The sequence below is a fragment of the Natator depressus genome, chromosome 5, assembly GCF_965152275.1.
Source record: "Natator depressus isolate rNatDep1 chromosome 5, rNatDep2.hap1, whole genome shotgun sequence".
Classification (NCBI taxonomy): Eukaryota; Metazoa; Chordata; order Testudines; family Cheloniidae; genus Natator; species Natator depressus.
The window spans coordinates 55750270-55765519 of NC_134238.1; the positions used below are offsets into that span (position 1 = coordinate 55750270).

General features: G+C 37.4%; 1 long non-coding RNA gene across 10 annotated transcripts in view; it reads right to left on the bottom strand.

Annotated features, from left to right (window-relative positions):
• Window positions 1-15250, bottom strand: part of LOC141987468 (uncharacterized) — a 191858-nt gene that overhangs the window by 104841 nt on the left and 71767 nt on the right. For all 10 annotated transcript variants that reach the window (XR_012639538.1, XR_012639543.1, XR_012639534.1 and 7 more), the window contains exon 4: window positions 8001-8230. This is a non-coding gene — a long non-coding RNA (uncharacterized LOC141987468). The remainder of the gene's footprint in view (window positions 1-8000; window positions 8231-15250) is intronic.

Sequence of the window (15250 nt, forward strand, 5' to 3'; positions counted from 1 at the left end):
CCAGAAAAAGATGATTCAATGCTATATCTTTAAGTTGAAAAAAATAGCATTTTGAAGGCCAAGATAAAGGATTAAACAATAGCTTTAATCTGTAATTTTGAATGTTTGAATAAAGCTTATTAATTTTTCAGTAAATGAAAGGGTGCAGTTCATTACATAATAAAGCATAGTATGCCATTGCAGCTACACTTCAACTGAAAGATTTTTCCATCCTTTGTCTTACTCCTCATGTCCTATAGATTTAAAATACAGCATTTCCAAAAGGTATATAAACCCAATCCTGCTCTCACATGAACACATCTAAGTTAATGTGGTAGAGGTGTGGCTCCCTTAAAGTTCTTCTTGGATTCTGTCATCGCTCTATTAAATTACAGTGTTAAAAGTAGAAATTGGACAGAAGGTAATGAAATATTTGAATATGAGAAAAACCTCAATGGTATATAAAGTAGGCATTATCAAGTGTAATATTTTATATACATTTGTTTTATATGTGATATATAGATATCACTATATAAATTGAATGTCACACATTACAGAATGACCCTAAACCTGTGCTCTTACTTTAGAAAGGAATATATAGAGTAATGTACATGTCTCAATGTGTTATATCCATACAAACTAATATATCTCAGTAAAGCTATATTTTTAAATAGTAAAATAATTCACAGTCTGTCATACTATCCATCAAAATGAAACATTGGTGCAGCTGTCCTAACAATTTGTTTTCACAAATTATAAATATCAAAATGTGTAAATATGTCACAGGTTTCCCAGTTTACTTTGAACATATATTTAGAATAAAACAGTCGTGCATGGACTTGCTGACATTTACACTGTTCAGTTCTATGTTAGGAAGCGGTCCAAACATGGGAGGTGCTGAGTATTCTCAATCCATGTTGGTTTTACATTGAGGTGCTCTGTGCCTTACAGGAACAACCCAAAAAGCACATATTCTGGGAAAGATTATCAGCTGCTGTAAATTGTCAGAACTGCACTGAAATCAGTGGAGCTATTACAATTTACACCAGCTGAGGATTTGCCCCTATATGTTTTCAATGTATATTGGAACCTTACTGCATATCAATATTTGTGGAATCATCCATTTAAATTGGGCCTATTTTAACCATTTATTTTCAGTTCTCAGACTGGCCTATGTTTTAAATACTATTCAGTAGACACTCAAAATTGACAAATGTTTCCACTGGCTATACTTACAAAGTCATTGGTCCTCCAGAATGCTGAGCATCTCACATAAGGTGCTGAGTATCCTGTTTCAAAGTAATTGGGAAGGATGTGTGGAGCACAGCATCCTGAACAATTGTGCCCAAATATTTTAATATATTTCTTCAGACTGGTGACATGTCAAATCATTTTACATTTGTTCATTAAAAGTAAAGGCTTCGTTTAGTTAACATTTTATTAAAATATAGGGCTACGAGTTTTTATCACTACCAATGGTTAAGACTAGAATGCCAAACATTACTGAAATATTTTATGCATCTATTAAGTGATGAAAATGAACGAGTGACATGGTATAATATCAGTACATATGGCACTTATGTAGTAATCATTCACATTTTACATATTGTATATAAAATTACTAATTGATGTATACAGTATGAAGAAAAAATAATCTACAGAAAAACATGGGACAAGTGTAAAATTGAACATGTCCATATATTTATTTATAGCTTTTGTTCCAAAAATTGTTTTAATTTGGTTTTAAAACCAACTGTCTATTTATTATTTATGGAAAATAAACTTCCAGAATTAAATGGACACATTTTATAAATGCCACATAGTGGATGTGATAGATATTATTCTTTGGAATTGCTAAGGAGCAAAATACAATAATTTGGTGGACAACATATGTCTAATAATTATATAAGAGAAATTCATATGAAATATAGGAAAGATATTTATTTACTGTTACTGCTAAGCCAGCATTTATTTATCTTAGAAGATTTTTCATCTATGAGTAGAAAACAAACTTTCCTTCAAGAGGTCTGTGAACTGAATAATAAATGTCAGGTCTAAATCCTGTATGAAAATCAGTTCAGTTTAATCCTGGATATTCTTCAGCATGCAAATGAATACTAGAGGTTTCCCTTGGCCCGCTGTCATATAGGCAGCCAATTTACAGACACTGGCACACTGTATGTGTTATGGGTTCTCCTTCTGCCCCTCCCCCTCCATCCTAAGACTTGGTCTCAGCTGCCTGCCTTTCACAGAAAACCACAAACCAAGGAAACATATCAGTAATAGCGCCCTGTAAATTAACTTGACATTTGATGCAGAAAAAACCTAAAAGCTTACAAAAGACATTGAAAACAAAAGCCACTCAGGACACACACTACATATATTGTGGATTTAAGAGATCTGGAAGGTGGTTATTGTATTGTAACCAATACTTACAGCTTTCATCTTTGTTAAGACAATTCAGTCACTCTTTGTTTAAGCCACAGTATTCATCAAACAAACAAAAACTTCCTATATTCTACAAAACATACCCCATAAATCCAAATAATATAAAAATATGGCAATTAAGGGTTTTCTTTTACATTAAAATTATGCATTACATTTGTATTATTAAAAGGGAAGTTAGAACTGTCAATATTCATTTACCTAGTAAAAAAGACAAGCTAACAATGCTAAAATATAAATAATATAATGCTAGTGTGCTATGATTGGCATGTACTGTGTTAAATGTGTGATACACAAATATTGTGTCTTAAAAATACGATTACTCTAAAAATTTCATTCCCCCCACCCCTTCAAGCTACAAATCTTTTTTTGTAAAAAGTATTTGGTTCAGAGATGAACTATTGATGCAATATTAACTGATTCTTTGATATTACTCATAATGTGTGGATAGAGGGAGGCATAGCATATTTAAGCTATTAGACATGCAGGAATGTTGTTATGCTTTATTGTGTCTGCCTGTCCCCACCTCTCTCTCTTTCTCTCTCTCTCTCTCTGCAGAGCTGGCAATACTGCATCTTACAAATGTCTGGCCTTATGGTTTACAAGCATAGAAACTGTACTGGTAAAATGCATAATCCTAGCATCTCTGCTTCTTGATATTCATGGATTTATTTACAAGTCCCTGTGTTCTACTTTTTGCCTGTTTCTATGGTTTATATTACTGTCATGCCTATATTCTTGTGGGAATTTCAAATAAGAATCAAGATATAACTGGCAAATATTAGTAATGTAGGCTGCATTTCCATAATTTAGCCGTTTTTTAAAAGAAACAATTTTAAGAAGTGTGTAGACTTATGGATAAATGAAGAATATTTTGATTGGCTTTTTAGTCTTCAACTACTTAAGGTTCAGTTTGTGTAAAATGGCTGTAATAAAGTGAATTTATGTACATATATATGCTTGTGTATATGTAAATGCATTTGGAAAGAAGAAGTTCATAAATCCCTGTCAATTTTGCTGATTAAGCTCAGTACTCTCACACTGACAACATTAAGATATTTCACAAAAGAGTTAACAAGCTGAAGAAAGGGTTATTCATTTTAGTTTTTCATGTGGTATCAACTAAAGAAAGGTTTTAAACAGTTCAAAAGAAACCATTTGTATTCAGCTAAATTTAAATGTAAGAAAGCTTTTCAATAGTACATTTTACAAGTACCACATGGATATTTCTGAAGGAACTTCCTTGTTTAATTGTAAGGGAGTGATACATTTTATCAATGATCTATTTTCTAAATATTTATAGAATAAGGGCCTGATCCTGCAAATGCTTACATATGAATAACTTTACTCATGTGATTTGTCCCAGTTGATCTCAAGTGAACTATTCATATAAGTAAAGTTTCTCCCATGTGTGTTTGTGGAACGAGACTCTAAAATCAAAAAACTGATATTAATATAGATTCCACATATATTGTTCTTTTTCCAGAGAGTCACACTTAAAAATTAATTAACTGCTTTTTAGGGATAGATATTAGTTTAACCAGAATACAGTAATATAAAAAAATAGAAGGTATACTTAGCATGTACCAGTACATACATTATTTTTGCATTCCTTTTGATTCTAAGTTGTATCTATTCATTATATATAAATTCATCATATATAAAATACTCAAGCTACTAGGATGGCCAGTTAAAACACATGCTATGCAGTATATATTATTAAATGAAATTCACATCCTTTAAAAAAAAAAGTTAATTCACAGACAGGAGCTAAACCATTCAGTTTAACATGACTGTCAAGTGGTTTTGTGCATTTGTTTGTTTTGTAAAGTACCTTTGCAAGGCACTGTCATCAGTAGTAAAGTAATTTACAGCGGAGAATATTTTTAGAAGATGTTCATTTAAGAGTCCATAAAAAGGTCATGCAGTAAGATATAAATGTATTTGTCATTCATATTGTTCTGTGTTTCTATTGTACTCTATGCTTCCATCATGGCTGAGAGATGGGAAGCTGGCATGCAAGCAGTGCAGCAGGGCAACAAAAAAAAAAAAAAGGAAAGGAAAGCTTTTTGAAAACACAAGTAGCAGGCCTTTTTTTCCCCAAGTGCTAATTATAACCATGCCTCTTTTATTTAAAAATAAAGAAATATTTATGGCAGTGAAGGTATATATGAACATTCTTCAATATGCATTCTGTTAAATAATATTAATAATCCTTTTGGCCCAAAAGGGAGACGTTTTCATTCTGGCCTTTCCAGAACCTCAGTCTACCCATTCAAAGAGATGACAGAAAAATGAGCCTGAATATGCAGGCATTAAACATTTAAATTTTCTACTCCTTGGTCATTACACTGACTGCCATATTTTACATCTTCCCCTCCCCCACTATACTTTTGCTGATTTTACTTCATTTGCATGGACTCATTATGCATACAGCCTTTGTTCTAGTGATATGGAATACAGTACAGTGACAAAGCAAAACCTACATGCAGAGAGGGATTTGTTCACCTACTGATATTAGCATTTCATTTATCAACATGATTCATTAGTTAAACCAGAGGCATTCTTTCTGCTCGTAAAATAATAATAGATTTACAATTATTTTTAAAAGTGAATGCTATTGTTTAAAGCCCCTCCAAAAATCTTACTATTCCAGTTAGTTTAAACATATATACTAGTGATAAGTAATCAGTAATATTGTATTTATGACAAGTTGGGGTGTCTACTGTTCATCTATCTGTATAGATTTGGATAAAGTGGCCTTATAAAATGTATTTCATATTCTGTATATACAATTCACTGTGGACAGCTAACCTTTAAGTTCAAGGGTTATCTCTTTTCCATGATCTTAAAACAAAGGAATCTGACTCTGTAAGCGTACTGTAAATTTCAGGGTGTTCCATGTTGTGGCGTACCATGTACTTTTTAATTTTATGGAAATTTTGGGGCTGATTCTTCAAAACTTACTCATTGATTTCAGTGGGTCTACTCACAAGAGGAATGATTATTTGCATGAGTAAGATTTCCCAAATCAGGTCCTTGTTTTCTCTATTAACAAAGTATCCAACTGAAAGTGATAATGGGGTCTGAGCCAGCTTCCGTTAAAGACAATGACAAAACTCCAATTGACTTCAATGCGAGCATGATTGGGCCCCTAGCGTAGAAACATACACAACAACATTTTTTTCCTTTGTGTTCAGAGGATGATTAGACTGCACGGGGAATGTCAAGTCAGGTCCCTTGATCCTGAAAGGCGCCTGGCACCCTACACTTCAGTGGAATTATTTAAAGAAGTGATCCTCATCTTGCAGGATCAGCCCCTTTTCTTTGATTTGATACAATCTGTGGAGGCATTAGGTTAATCAACTATAGTCGAATTAAACTCCTTTTTGAACACGAAGACTTTTTAGTGGCACTAATGCTATTCTGCTATGGTAAAACACAAACACAAAAAAGCAAGCTGTTTCTGAAAGTAGAATCTCTTTCATGTTGTTCATAAAGGGGCCAATCCTGCCCCCACCTCCATGGCTTCAGAGGGTCCCTGGCAGAGGAATTGGTTACAATTAATTGATCTGATCTGCCTCACAAAGTGGATCCACAACCTTTTAAGCTGTAGAATGGTAAAATCCCTCCCTCTCTATGATTACTCCCGTGCAGCTGCCTATTCACCAGTTTGGACTGGGTGCTACCATGAGTATTTGGCTCCAAGAGAGTTACATTCATTTAATATTGTCTAATGCAACAATTTATTGTCTGTGCTATTGTGGTTGTAAATTCCTATCTTCAGTTATCTCAAATGTTTCTTGCACTGGTGAAATTTTACCATGTTTTACAACATTTGATTATGCAAATGCATGTGTGAGGTGTACGATGTTGTTATTTAATCCTTATATCCTAGTAGCACCCATGATGTGCTGGGCACTGTTCACATAAACAGGAAGTTACAGTCCCCACCCCAAAGAGTTCACAATGTAAGAATATGTACATTTGGGCTCCAGTTCTGCAACTGATAGCACACAAGCAGAATGCTGCCCCTGCCATTAGCCTCTTTTACTTCAATGAGCTTTGTGCGAGTGCACCAGCCCCATGATGTGCAATCAGTTGTAGGACTGGAATCTTATTCTCTATGCCAATAATTTATACCAGTTAATAATATTTAGAGATTCAATCCTAAAGGCATGTATAATAAATAAATAATAATCATCATCCTACTTTGCTGTAAGTGTGCATGGGTGATAGAAAGATAAATAAAAGATGATGGGCCAGATTCTTGACTAGTGGTAAATCAAATTGAAGTCAATGATGATGCTAAAATCAATTTACGCCAACTGAGATCTGACCCAAGAGCAATATCTCTGCCCCAAGGAGCTTACAATCAAAGTCCCAGGCTGTGTGTGGGACTTAAAGAGTTTGAAAAACCTGGCATAAGAAGTCTCTCCCAAACCTTGTGTAGCCCACATAAACAAGCAGATTTGAAGTCCTTTCACTCAGGAGAGCCCAAAGACTGCTGCTCCCTGCCAGGAGCATACGACACTCCAAAGAGAGGGGAAAAGAGGCATGGCTCCACCTCCTCATGTACTGGCTAGCGGGCCTACCCAGCTATGTGGGGTAGGTGGAATAATCAGTACCTCATAAAGTGGGCATGTTCTGCCTCTGTGCACCCAGAATGCCTCCTTGTGCTAGCCACATGGCCGTGTGCTTTCACACTCAGGGTTGCTGGAGCAATTTGTATAGTGGGGGGTTCTGAGAGCCATTAAACCAAACTGTAAACACTGTATATAATGGAAACCACTTCAAGTTGGGAGGTCCGGCAGCACCCTCAGCACACCTAGTTCCAGCACTTATGTCCACACTTCGCAAGACACAGACATGGGTAAGACCAAAGACAGATGTAACAAGATATTTTGCATGATAAGGAATGTAGGATCAGATGATCAGGATTGAATTTCAAGGTCAGATTCTGCTCTCAGTTAAATGGTTTTTTAATCTGAAGCAAATCAATGGATCAGTGTACATGCAAGTATATTATAAGAGTGTAACTGACGGCAAAGCCTGGCCTGTAATGATTTAATTATGATAAGTGCTAAATTTCCTGTTGGGCACCTTACAGTTAAATATACATGGGCCAGAACCTCAGCTGGTGAAAACTGGTAAAGCTGTGATTTCAATACCACTATGCAATTTACACCACTTAGGATCTGACCCATATATTTAATTTTAAAGTTATAACATTGCAATTATTCATCATTATGACCTGTCTTCGAAATTTGCAAGGAACCATTCTAGAGTGCCTAATTCAGCCTAAAACTCACTCTGCAGGCCTTGTACACCCAGTGGGCTGGGACTCAACTCAGTTAGATGAGTTTTCTACCAGTGTAATTCCATGGAGTTACACCAATATCAAACTGGTGAAACAGAGTAGGGACTTGGGCACCAGGACTTTGAGGTCAGCTCCTATTCCGTGACGGAAGTACAACTTTTGTAATGCCTACTGAATGCTGCCTGCGGCCTTTCACAGACATCCTGCACCCAGGACCAGTCTGCGACTTTCGGGTAAACAAGCTCTTGGGACTTACACTGGATGGGTGGGTTTCCACAATGAGTTATTTCCCAGATGAAAGATCAGTCAGTTGAGGAAGTGTTTTAAAGAATCTGTGGCCATGAGTCTTCAGGCTTTTCCGAGCTGATCATTTTTGTTTTGAAGATGAGCCAGAGAGATGTAGAAATGGGCCAGAAACCCAAAGATTAATCCACCCATACACTCCACCTCAGTCCCAGCAGCATACCTGTGGTCAGGAAGAGTATCCTGCAAAAGAATGGTAGTTGTGGGATTTAGGGGTGGGTATCTCAGCTGTAGTAAACTATTTTCTTGGGGAGTCTCTCATGTACAGGAAATGTTAGTTCTGCTTACATTGTCCAGCACAATGAGATCCTCCTTTTGCAATACATATAATCAATAAATAATGGTAATAGTGATTCAAGGGAGCATGCAGAGCTGTGTCATCCTCCATTTCAGGGTTTTATAGGTAAGTTGGCTAGAGTAAGTTATGAAGCCTGCTGTGCCCAGTGTGGGGAGGTAGAGCTGGGTAAATAATTTTATAATTAATCATTTGCTTTATTTCACCTCTTTCTGTTCTCTTTTGGTTCAATTGTGTGCAAACTGATCGTGACTTTTAAAAAATATATTTGTTATTCATAATTATTTGCTGAATAATTTCTTCACGTAATTCTCTTGTCTATAGCTTTATTGGTGATCTTAGTTGAAATATAACCTGATTTGATTGGGCACATAGGTGACATGGTGTTTCTGTTCTCTGATTGGCTTAACATAACTCTTCAAATCAAGCTCTTGGTGCAAATGCTGATGAGCAGGAGCTGGAAATTCTCTCTCCATGAATATTCTGTAATATTTGCTTAAAATTTGCTGTTTTAATGACCACTCCTGCCAGTAAACCTGTCCACTAGAACATTCACAGAAAGCAAACATAAAAGAGGGGCAAACACAATTAAAGTCAGTAGTTTAAAAATGTGAACAAACATTCTCAGAAAATGATGTGCAGTATTCACCAAGCTCTACTGCAAGGACTAGGTGGGTAGTCCAGAGAACTGAGTGTCCTCTGTGTGAGCATGGTCCTCTCCTATGCAACTCTGCAATTTGAAAACAAGGAGCTGGGTTTTATTTATTTGCTGTTGGCTTTCAGGTCAGGTCAACCTTATTATTGAATTGATTGGCCTATAGTGAAGCCAATACCTTTGGCTTGTGCAGCTCTGAGGCTGCAAGTTATTTCATCCTATTTTATTTGGTGACATTTAAGTTTAAATTGTCAACATCTAACCTCTACTTATGCATGTGCAAAATTCCATGCAGACACATATGCTTCCACACTTTATTAGTGCAATTACCAGAATGTCTATTTCAATATTTCTAAAATATGCACAACTGTTAGTATTCCTCACAAAATGCATTGAAACAAATCAGTTTTGTAGGTGCAAATTATACTATTTATGTGCAAGCAGGTGCTAGATTTTTTTTTAATTGCAGCAGCTGGTGTTTGCATCTGCAAAATGCTGGTATTTCTATGTATATGCACAAATATAGGCCTGGCTGCAAACTTGGACTTTAAACTACCAACTCATTCTCATTCTTCAGAAGTTCACATTGGAGAGGGTTGAGTTGTCAGTAATAAGGATTGTGCTATGTTAGTGTGGACACCAGGTGGATTCATATACGGCATGCACCAATAAATGACTTCCTAAGTCATTAGTTTTTATTTTTTATAAAGTGCCTTGAACAAGATACATAAGCAAAACTAAAATATAAAATATCACAAAAAAAAGATTTATAATAAAAATATTTTAGCACAAACGCAAAGCTAACATTTAGAACAGTAGCTGCAATTATAGGGCCCAATTTTGCAGCCCTCACTAAGGCAAACCTCTCATTAAAGTCAATGGATATTTTGGCCGACCTAAGCAAGCAATAGGGGTCATATTCTGCCCTCTCTTCTACACGCAGAACTCCCATTGAGGCTAATGGGAGTCTTGTGCAGCATCCAAGGTCAAAATTTGGCCCAATAAAAGTTTAACAGTGTTGACTTATAAAAACCCTGGGGGTTATTTTTGGAAGTGCAATAAAAGCATGATTAAATTACCTCAAGCTAATAAAACATGGTATGCAATTGTTCAAGGTATAGATTTTGTTTAATACATAATTTCCCTATCATCATCACTTTTATGGTTTTGTGCATTTAATTTTGAGTTTAGAATGTTAAACCAGGAATGGCTTGAATCTCAAAACTGTGCACACAATTGTGTGCATGATGATCAATTGTGTCCCAGAGTACTGGCCTGCACTGGGAGCTGAGGAGAGCTGTACAGGCACAAGATGAATTTCAGAAAAGGGAGGAAGAATCTTTCCCAAATTCCCCAGTATGACACTCAACCCTATAATGCCTGCCCACATCTCAGGTAAAATGTCAAACATTTATGAGTGATTCTCCACCATTATACCCTTAAGCAAGGAAGGTGCACTTAGTTGATCCACAGGAACTGTTCTAATTTCTTCTAACTAGTTCTGTATTTCTGTTCAGTTCACAACCCTTCCTTGCCAAGACCTCAGGAAGCAGGCAACTATTTATTTTACAAATAAAGTCAATCAGAGCTTATGCAAGCTCACTTGATGAAGAGCTGGAAATAGAACCCCAATCTCATCTACTGGGATACATTGCCTTTCAAACTGGTAATGTCAAATCTGTGTTCTTCACTATCCGATCTGTAACTGCTGCTCTAACTTCTAGACTAAACTTTACCCTCAGAACTAGAAATATAACGTGCAACCCTGATATCCAACCTTTCACAAAGATATGTAACACATTGACAAACTGTGTGTCATGTCTTTCTCTGGGAGTTGATCCCCAGAGGAAAACACACTACCTCTGCTATTAGTTACTCCTTTAGCTCAAGTAGAAGAGGCTTTGCTGTATTTCTGAAGGTCCTTTGTTCAAACTTGGCTGATCCCACATGTGAGAAAAAAATAGTATTTGATCATATAATTAAATACTGTACCCTAATGCATACAAACGGGCCAAATTAAGTTGTACAGGTAACCTTAATTCTCGCATTTCCAAATTTGAGAGCTTGACTTTTTACATTCTTCTTTTAGTATAATTTGTTGTATCTTTTATTTTCCATAAAATTGGAATTATTTCAGGGTCCTGCCACTAACTTAGGAGGGAGTTCTGGGATCCTCTCTCTGCTATATAATAGCTAGCTAGCTAGATGTAAAGCAAGTGAGATAGGTGCTCCTCCTAAATTGAGTATTAGGGACCTTGAATAATTATAATTGTTTTTAGATTGCAAAACACTGCACATAGAAGTGATTTTGGATTTGTACTCACATTTGTTTTATTGTTTGTCTGCATTTTTGTTAATAGGAGCTCTCTCTTTAAGAACAGGAATACTAATTGTAGATGGGTGGGACACAATTGTAGAGTATGCTTGAAGAAGCCTGAGAACAGTACATGTGATAGGTTTGCCCGTGTATTCAGAGAAAGGAAGACTCTGCTTATGTAAGCGCCAAAGAGGTCACAACTCAGTTTAATGCTCTTATTTCAAGAAAGCCACACCTATTTTTGAAGGTGTAACATTAGAGATCTGTAGGCCACCAGTCTGAATTCACCCTAGCTTAGTATGGATTACAAGTTGTTCTCAACCTATGGATGCTTGGTAGCTTTATATGATATGAGTTTAGTGGGTCTCAATTCCAGATCCTGTGTCACAAATTCACCACCATACTTTGCACTAACTGGCAGATTCAGAAGATAGGTCAAGAACTGCATGGGCCATGGAGAATTAAATACCCATTTTATCTCCATAGAAATTCCCACAGAGATCAAAGTTGAGGCATGCTGATAATGCAGCGTGTATTGAAATCTCAGCCTCCTGTTAAACAGAGGACTTCATACGCTGCAGCTTTGAAACCAATACTTTCACCAGCACTAAATCCTCAACAAAGAGTAAACTGAAATGTGTAGTTGTATGCAAATTATTTTCAAACATTAAAAGTTGAAGCTTCACAAAGTTTAATAATATACTCCCTATTGTGTGGCTAGCCAGCTCTGCTGACCAGTGCAGAGATCAGGGCAAGACTATGCCCCTTCTGCCTCCTACATGCTTTCAGGGGTCTTGTACCTTCAGGAGTCTTCAGGGGTTCTAAGGAATAGTCCGTGCACTCAGTGGGCTGCAAGGACCATAACTGTGCCAGGCTGGTGTGTGAGGGCACAAAAGTGGAGAGAAGGCTTCTTGTGCTCTCCCTTTGCACACCTTGGAGCAGTCAGGCATAATCTGGCTCATAAATTGCATATGCCAGTACCATGATTATATACACAAAGTTTCTGTGTATACAAATGGTCAATTAAATTACACATTTATGTGCCAGATAACTGATTTTTCACTTTTAATTATGGTAATGGCAAGTACAGATCAGGCATGCAATTTTGCATACATTTTTGTGTGCATAATTGCACACATTAGAGAGACAAGGTGGGTGAGGTAATATCTTTTATTGGACCAACGTCCATCGGTGAGCGAGACAAGCTTTCGCTTCACTCAGAGCTCCTTTTCTGCTCTTGACCTGAAGAAGAGCTCTCTGTAAGCTCAAAACCTTCTCTCTCACCAACAGAAGTTGGTCCAATAAAAGATATTACCTCAGCCACATTGTGTCTCTAATATCCTGTGACCGACACTGCATAATTGCACACATCATTTTTAAAAATGAGCCTATAAACCAACTGCAATTGAAGATTTTAAATATTTTAGTACTGGTAATTGTAATCGCTTATTATTTTTATTTTATTTTATTAATTCTATTAATACTATTGAAATCAGCAGACAAACTTTTGCATAGTTATATGCCTTATCTGCCTTTGAAACCTCCAAAACCTATGAGGTTTCCCCATCACTCGGTATCTGCCTAGCGGTATATTGTTTTGATAAAACTTTCCTATTTCATTCTTATGATTTTGATTCTGCGTTTGTATTATTGGAATGGTTTTCACCCTCCTCTATATTTCAAAGATGGGCCCAAACCAAAATCCTAGTTCCAGACTCCTCCCAAAGGATGTTCAGATTTGGATCTTAAATTCATAGCTGTAGCATCCCTATGTCATACAAACTTGACTGAAAACTTCAAGTCTGAACTTCAAGAAAATTTGGGTCTACATATGAACTTTGTGATTCAGGCCCATTTCTTCTATAGTTGTTCATTTTAGTAGGGAGGGATAAAACTCAGAAAGGTCAGTCTTGGGAGAGAATTCATTCTAAAGTAAAGAGTGTGTTTTGCACCACTATGGAAATCTGAAAGGAGCCTGACACAGACAGAAACTTGGTAAAATTTTAGGCTCATTCATTGTAACTAAGATGTTTTTAAGAATTTCACTAGTATGTATTAAGCTTTCCTTAGCCATCATTCTCGGTGTTTAAACAAATAATCACTTATATTTTCTGTACATATTTCTGCGATGTACCTTAAAAGAAATACATCTTTTGCTTTCTATAGTTTGGAGGCAATTGGACCACTTTGTTTGGACCACTTATTTCTACAGAGAGAGTTATTATTTACCTGCCTTCAGTTCCAGAAAAAAGTATCAAGGAAAAGTGGAAAGTAACTGTTGATTTGGTGGTCTGAAAGCCAGGATGCTAGGTCAGAGAGCAGCAACCTCATAGTAATTGTCCTTTTTCAACCTAGGGATAGGCTGTGTACCAAAAGGTTACCTCTGGGTGGTGACAAGACAGTTTCATTGAGCTTGATCCTCTAGGACTAACAATACAGCTGGGTCTCATAACAAGGTTTTGAAAGGACCGAGGAAGAGATGGGAGCCAGATGCCAGTAGGGTGGTCTCAGTGGGAAGGGTGGGACATAAAAAAAGAGGAGGTATCTTAATGAGAGATAACCAGATAGACATTTGACCAGCAGAGGAGGCTATGAATATGAGAGGGGCACATAATTCAATAACCAAATAAAACCAATCCCAAGGAAAGGAATTCGACTGAAATTAAAACTAAATTTGCCAATCACAAAGAGCTTCATTACCATGAACAGGAGTTTACACAGTTATTCCCATTAATGTTAACAGGAGTAATACATTAAGAATATAGTAAGAGACAGATTGTAAATGTCCCTAGTGTGCAAGTGCAAATGTGCTCCAGGGCTGGAGCACCCACGGTAAAAAAAAAATGGTGGGTGCTTAGCACCCACCAGCAGCCCTTCTATCAGCGCCTCCCCTCCCTCCCTCCCAGTGCCTACCACCTGCTGCGGATCAGCTGTTTCACAGCATTTGGAGGTGCTGGGGGGAGGGCAGAGAAGCGAGGGTGCAGTGCGCTCAGGGGAGGGGGTGGAATTGGGCAGGGAAGAGGCGAGATGGGGCAGGAAGAGGTGGGGCAGGGTGGGACATTAGAGAAGGAGTGGAGTGGGGGCAGGGCCTGGGCGGAGCACCCCCTGGCACATGGAAACTCGGCAGCTGTGGGAAGTACAAAGGGTAGGATCCACTAAGTGACTTAAGCATTATGATACCGAATGCCTTTTAGGTGCCTACAAAAATCCCAGGAACAACACTGCAATCAACAAACCCTGAGTTAAGCACTTAGGCTCCTACACAATGAATGGAGAATTAGGCACCTTGAGCTACTATCCACAAAAGCTAGCACGTTAGGCAGGGAGCTACCTAAGCTAGCCACTGGAAGATGCCAATGAGAGGGATCTGTGCTAAGCACTGCCCCTCTTTTGTAGATAGGTGCCAAAGTCCAGGGAGGTGCCTGTCTCTGCTTAGTGATCCACAAACTGGGGGCATTCAGCTGCCTAAGTTGATGCAAGGCCTGAAACAAAAGAGCCGGGAGTAGGCAGAAAGGGAGGAGGTCTTTACTTATAAACTTTAGCTTAGGTAATAGGGTACTGTGACCCTAATAACATCCCAGTACAAGAAGGCAAGGGGTTCACTGGTATCTTGTAGTGAGTTTCAGCTGGTCTGATCAATTCAGTGTACCCCAACTCAGTAATGTCATAACCTGTTTCTAAAAGGTGTCATGTAAGATATCAGTAAAAAGCTAATAACATACTGATCGTTAATATTATTGTATGGTGCATGGGCAGAAGACAAATTCAAAATTACAAATATATTGGGAATTATCTTGTTCAAGCATCTGCCAGATAGGACTGAAGTTACCCCACCTAGACAAAGGGATGTGGTTCCGCCTCCTTGATGGTACTTCCAACATACATTAAGAGACAGTGGGAATACTTTTACATAAAAAACCATCAAGCTAACAAGGG